The following is a 6,000-nucleotide window of genomic DNA, read 5'->3' as shown; positions in this document are numbered from 1 at the left end:
CCCGTCTCTGAGCCCCGGGACGGGGAGCAGGGGCAGCCGAGGCGCGCCGGGAGGGGGCTGGCGGAGGCAGCGCGGTCGGGCCGCTTCAGGTTTCGTCTTGGAGCCGGTGGCGGGCGCGGCGGCGGGCGGGCCTGGCCATGTGATGCCGCGGCCGGGAGGGGAGCAGGCGGGGATCCAGTGGCAGCCGGCAGGCGCGGCGGGAGCGGGGGCGGCCAGAGCTGCGGGCGCAGCGGGCCCGCTCCGGGAGCGCGCCCGCGGCTCCGCCCCCTCCGCGTTGGCCCCAGCCTTGCGGCCGCCGGGCGTTGGCAGCTTCGGCGAGAGCCTTCCCGGCCCTGGGCGGTGGCGGCGGCGGACCTGGGCGCGTTCCAGACGCCCTCGGGCAGGGCGCGGGGCGCAGCGCCTCGCTGGGGGTCCGGAGGCTGTGGGGGCCCTAGCTCCAGGTAGGTGCTCTTTAGGGTTCCATCCCCCCCGTCTCCCTGTAGCTCAGGGCAGAAAAGTTTGTTCCCTTCGCCTGAGTTCTCTGTCCCAGAAATACTCTCTCCAGGGTACTGGGGAACGCGAGGGACAGCTGAGGTGGACAGGTGGGTGCTGCTGTGGCTTCAGTGGCGAGAGGGATGGCCGCCGCCTCTGGGTCCCTCGGGGACAGCAACAAGTGCAAAGGGTTGCACAGTCCTGCGCGGCGGCGGCGGCGGCAGCTGAGGAGCGTGGGGTCGCTCGCGTTGCGCGGCCGGGAGCGCACAGAGAAGGCAGCGGTCCCTCTCCTTGCAGCCCCCGCCGACTCCGCTCTACAGGGTCCCGGGATGGGCGGGTGGAGGGAAAATTCCCCCAAGGAAATGCACCCTTGCAGTGGAGAAGAGGGTGTCTCGAAAGCTGGTTCCCCATTGGTGTCTCGCCTCTGGCATGAGGGTTCTAGGTGGGGCTGGGGGCCCCCAGAGAGCAGACCGAGCTCATGGTACCAGCGCTATCCCTTCTTTTCTGTGGAGATATTTGCTCGTGTTTTCAAAGGAATCTGTAGTTACTTGATTAGGAGGAGGCAGTTGGCATTCCGTCGGATCTTACTCTTAGGGATTTATTTGCCCTTTGAATACCTGGGATGTGGGTGAAAGGTACCCTAACCTTCTCGTGCTAAAAGTTTCCTTAGGGGTCATGATGATGGGCTTGTGCTCCGCCAAGGAAGCATCCTTTTCTGTCGAGGCTGTGTGGAAGCTGGGTGCTGAGACCGCCTTGGAAACCTAGCTCTGGTTTCCCAGACGCCAATTAGATTTCCAGGAGAGAATCCATCTGCCTCCCTAGGAACCCACAGCGTCCCCCTATTGGTTACAGCGGGGTGGGTCGAGGAAAGGCAGCAACATCTGTGTTTGCGCTGCTTCCTCTCTTTGACCCCTGCCTGGGTCTGGACAAATCCCTGCAGACCCGGAATTACGGAGGTTTACCACCAGACCCGCGGCAACTGGGTAAGAAAGGAAAAAACAAAAAACCAAATCTTAAACAAAACAAGGACAATAACCAAAAGCTCTCATCTTTTATGGTCCCAGGGGGGGGTCTCTCATTTTCTGAAGCGTTGTCATCCTGTGTTCTTAGGCCCTGAAGCTGTCAGGGAAAGCGAAATCCTGTTTCCACAGCAAAAACAGAGACTTATCTTACTAGGTTTTGTAGATTGTCCGTTGCACATGACAGTCCAAGTACCGTGATATCCCGCAAGGTTTCTAGATATATTTTGGGTTTTACATATATTCTTTTTTTTTTTAAAAGATTTTATTTATTTATTTGACAGACAGAGATCACAAGGAGGCAGAGAGACAGGCAGAGAAAGAGGAGGAAGCAGGCTCCCTGCTGAGCAGAGAGCCGGATGCGGGGCTCGATCCCAGGACCCTGGGATCATGACCTGAGCCAAAGGCAGAGGCTTTAACTCACTGAGCCACCCAGGCACCCCTACATATATTCTTAAAACATCTTTGTATTTGCCTCCTCTTCATTCACGGCAGAGCTAACTCCTTTGGAGTATTTGGAGGATAAGAAATGAGTATTGCAAAAACCCTTGGAATTTCTTTCTACAACGTAGTATTTCAATACTATGAACACTGCAGTGAACTTTTTGTGGGATTATTATGCTCATTTAACTTTGATTTAATAGGAATTTGGATCACCTCAGACCTCAAGTTTAGTGGTTAAGGAAACTGAGGCACGCAGGTAGCTGCTGGGTATGTGACTGGAATGTCCTGGCTCATATTAGAACGGAGGACAGAGAATTAGTGTTTGTTCTGCTTTGGACTGCTTTCTTCCTTGTAACAACCATATAACCTGGCCAACCAAGAAGAGGTTATGTAACAGGTGTCATTAGACTTTCCTTTGAAGCACCTATCCTGCCTTTAAGTTTAGAAACACTTAAAAGAGGAAAATGGTAAATAAGGCTCGATGAAATTTCATCGGGGCCTCATGTGGGGTTCACACTTTTTTTTTTTTTTAAATCATGTGAGTACTGCAGAAGAATTTAGAATATTTTCTCATTGTACTTTTCTGAGAAAGTTCTGTGGTGGCTCAGACAAATTAGGCAGAAATTGCAGTTGAATTCTGATACATGGCCTTTACTATATGCTATATGGGAAAGGGAAAAGTACTCTAAATGGGTATTAAAACTGGAATACGGGCGCCTGGGTCGTTTAGTCAGTTGAGTGTCTGTCTTTGGCTCAGGTCATGTTCCTGGGATCCTGTGATTGAGCTCTCTGCTCATGGGGAGCTTGCTTCTCCCTCTCTCAGCTCAGTGCTCTCTCTCACTCTCTGTCAAATGAATAAATCTAAAAGATAGGCAGAGCGGCAGGCAGAGGGAGAGGGAGAAACAGGTCCCTCACTGAGCAGAGAGCACGATGTGGGGCTTGATCCTTGGACTCTGGGGTCATGACCTGAGCTGAAGACAGATGCTTAACCAACTGAACCACCCAAGTGTACCAATAAATAAAATCTTAAAAAAAACCCCAAACCCTGGAATACAATACTTATATGTCATCATGTTCAAAAGTAAATACTCTGTTGGTACTTAAGCTCTAATGTAAAGTCTGGTCAGAGTTTATGGCGAGTAGACTCTGTAGAAAAATGGATGCTATAAATATTAGAAAACCTTTTATGATTGGGGCTTGGCTACCATGGTACTGCCAAATAACTCTGGTAGAGGATGGTAGAGCCCAAATTACTCTCCAGCTCCAGGCTGACTAATTTTATTATGCTTTAATTTACTGATAAGCCAGGATCTAATTGCTTGTAGGTTTTGTCTAATAACATTTGTACTTAGATTGCTTTAGCCGAACAGAAAAGCTATAGGATAATTCTTTCATGTGACTTTGGTACAAAGAGATGGGTCAGGTTGGGTAATTGCTATTTTGGGTTCTAAATTTCTGTTGATTTCAGATCTGAGGCATTACTTTTTCTGATTTTAGAGTTTTTAGGATCTGTTGCATTTTCTTTTTTTTTAAGATTTATTTATTTGAAAGAGAGTAATGCACATGAGCTCACTGTTGTTGAGGGTGGAGGGTAGTGTAGAAGGAGACGGGGACACAGAATCCCAAGCAGATTCCCTATTGAGTGTGGAACCCTTGCAGGGCTTGATCCCAGGACCCTGAGATCATGACCTGAGCCGAAATCAAGAGTCGGAGGCTTAACTGACTGAGCCACCAGGCACCCCAGGATCTGTTGCATTTTTTTTTTTTAAGATTTTATTTATTTATCAGAGGTGGGGGGGAGAGCAAGCACAGGCAGACAGAATGGCAGGCAGAGGCAGAGGGAGAAGCAGGCTCCCTGTCGAGCAAGGAGCCTGATGTGGGACTCGATCCCAGGAAGCTGGGATCATGACCTGAGCCGAAGGCAGCTGCTCAACCAACTGAGCCACCCAGGTATCCCGGATCTGTTGCATTTTGACTGGGCTTTTGCACACTTGACACTAAGACATGTTACTGGTAAAATGCCAGTACCTTTATATGATAGAGCATCTTAATCAACTAATTTTTTCCTTAATTTGATCTTGGCACAGTAGTAATTTGCTTATTTCTACCATTACTGTTCCTGGACTACTTCGCCTGGATAACCAAGGTAATGAGATTTGACATGATTTTTTAAATGAGGGAAAGCAAAAATGTCATGTAATTGAATATTGGGCAGTTGTTCCAGCGATCTTCATTTTGAACCCTTATATCAAATGGATTTTTATTCTTCAGAGGTGATTTTTCCTTAAATTTTCCCTCAATCTGAAGTTTTACTTGTGTAAGAAATTACTGTGAAAGTAGTTTCTTGGAAAACAAACCTTGTATGTGTGAGTGAAGCCCAGGAGAGGTGGAGATGGGCAATGACATGTTTGCTTTTCTTGGTATCATGTCCAGAAGAGACCCTCTAAACCAGCCTATTTCACGTGGCAGACTTTGAGAGGAGTGCACATGACCATTTTACTTCAAACACACTTAAAATGTTAACTAACTGTTGAAATATACAGACCTTCCCTTACTATGTTAATCAAGAGATAAATTGCCTGTTAATGAAGTCATGGTTTAGCTCCCAGTTTCACTGGCAAACACAAGTTACCATGCCATTTGTGACTCAAAGCCTGTTCCTTTTCTCCCATTGCATTACAACTTAAAGAAATTCTTTAAAAGTGTAACAAAGTGAATCACAGTGGGGACCCTGGGGCCAGACTGTCAGACAGCACCAGCTCTGTCCTGGCTGTGTGACCTCTCTCTACCTGTGGTTTTCCTTCGGTGCAATGGGTATAGTCATTAGAACCTGCCAGATTGAGTTGTTTTGAAGATTCAGGGAGTTAGTTTGCAGAGAGCCTCTGGAAGTGCCGGACAGAAAGTAAGTTGTAGAAAATGTTGGTGGTTATGTTTATAACAAACGGAAAATAGGCAATTAGAGTTTTAGCTTTAGCAGGTTTTTCTGGTTTTAGAAGGCAATGGGAGGTCAGTAGGAAAAGTACACTAGACTGGGAGTCAAGGATGGGTTTAGCCTGTGATCTCCCAACTGTGTGACCCTGGCAAGTGTGACCCCTCTTGGGGTCTCCATTTCCTCCTCTGGTAAAGCAGATTAGACTGGATAGTCTCTAAGGCCCGCCAATCCTTATATTGTAAACTAATGAAATTTGGAAGGTGGGCATTTGTCAACTCAGCCTTTTTATCTTGGGCAACACTGCCAGGAAGGTCCTGTCCGCAGAGTTGGTACAGTACTTGCAGTGGTCGCTGAGCATTTTGATGGGATTATGGACTATTAAGACCATTAACCTACCTCAACTTGCTCACCAGGTAGTCATCAGGTTGAAATGACTGAGCTATCTTTCTGGACTTAGTCCAGAAAGATTTCACGCACGAGAGTCTAGATCTCATGCATGCAGGTCATAGGTTACCCTGCTCCCTGTATTGGCGCTCCCCATGTTTAAAAGGGGTGGTGTAGTCCTAGGAAGCCAAGAGGCAAGCTGGCTGGTGTTTTCTGAATTTCACAATAAAAATTCTGTGCCTGATTCCGTACCTCACCATTAGCCTTAACAGAGACACTGTGACCACACGGACTTGCAGCAGAGGAGGTTCTAAGAACTTAAAAGTATTGGTGAAAATCAAGAGGTTTCCATTGGGGAAAATTTCTGTCTTATGTGGCCCCTTCCCATTGTTTGTTTGCATTATCTTCTGGTTTTTGTCTTTTTCCCTTCTTTGTCCAGCCTCCTGGTGCTGTGTAACCAGGTGTTGGTTTAAAATGGTATGAGGTGCTCAGTGATTGAAGTTATGGGCTCCTCACTTTGAGATCCAACTCAGGATTCCAAGTGTGATGGTATCACACTTTGGTGGTATCATCTGGATTTAGAATCTCCGATGGGCCTGGCCTTTTTGAAAAAGGTGATATGATTGGGCTTGCTAACTACTTCTGGAAGCTTGAGATTTTTCTGGCATTATACATTTGAAAGTATTCTGGAAAGAGTAACATTTGGTTTTTCTCATGGACTACTTTGTCCCTATGGGCATGTCACCTGTC

The 6,000-nt window shown here is 47.7% G+C and overlaps 1 protein-coding gene across 3 annotated transcripts in view; it reads left to right on the top strand.

The window, feature by feature from the left end:
* Positions 1-371: 371 nt before the first annotated feature.
* ARHGEF28 (Rho guanine nucleotide exchange factor 28) overlaps positions 372-6,000 on the top strand; it is a 319,328-nt gene continuing 313,699 nt past the window's right edge. For all 3 annotated transcript variants that reach the window (XM_044267188.1, XM_044267215.1, XM_044267206.1), the window contains exon 1: positions 372-440. The gene's annotated coding sequence lies outside the window, so the exon portion shown is untranslated. The remainder of the gene's footprint in view (positions 441-6,000) is intronic.

Source organism: Neovison vison, chromosome 1, assembly GCF_020171115.1.
Source record: "Neovison vison isolate M4711 chromosome 1, ASM_NN_V1, whole genome shotgun sequence".
Classification (NCBI taxonomy): domain Eukaryota; kingdom Metazoa; phylum Chordata; class Mammalia; order Carnivora; family Mustelidae; genus Neogale; species Neogale vison.
The sequence above is the reverse complement of the archived record's forward strand: the minus strand, read 5'-3'. Positions and strand labels throughout refer to the sequence as shown.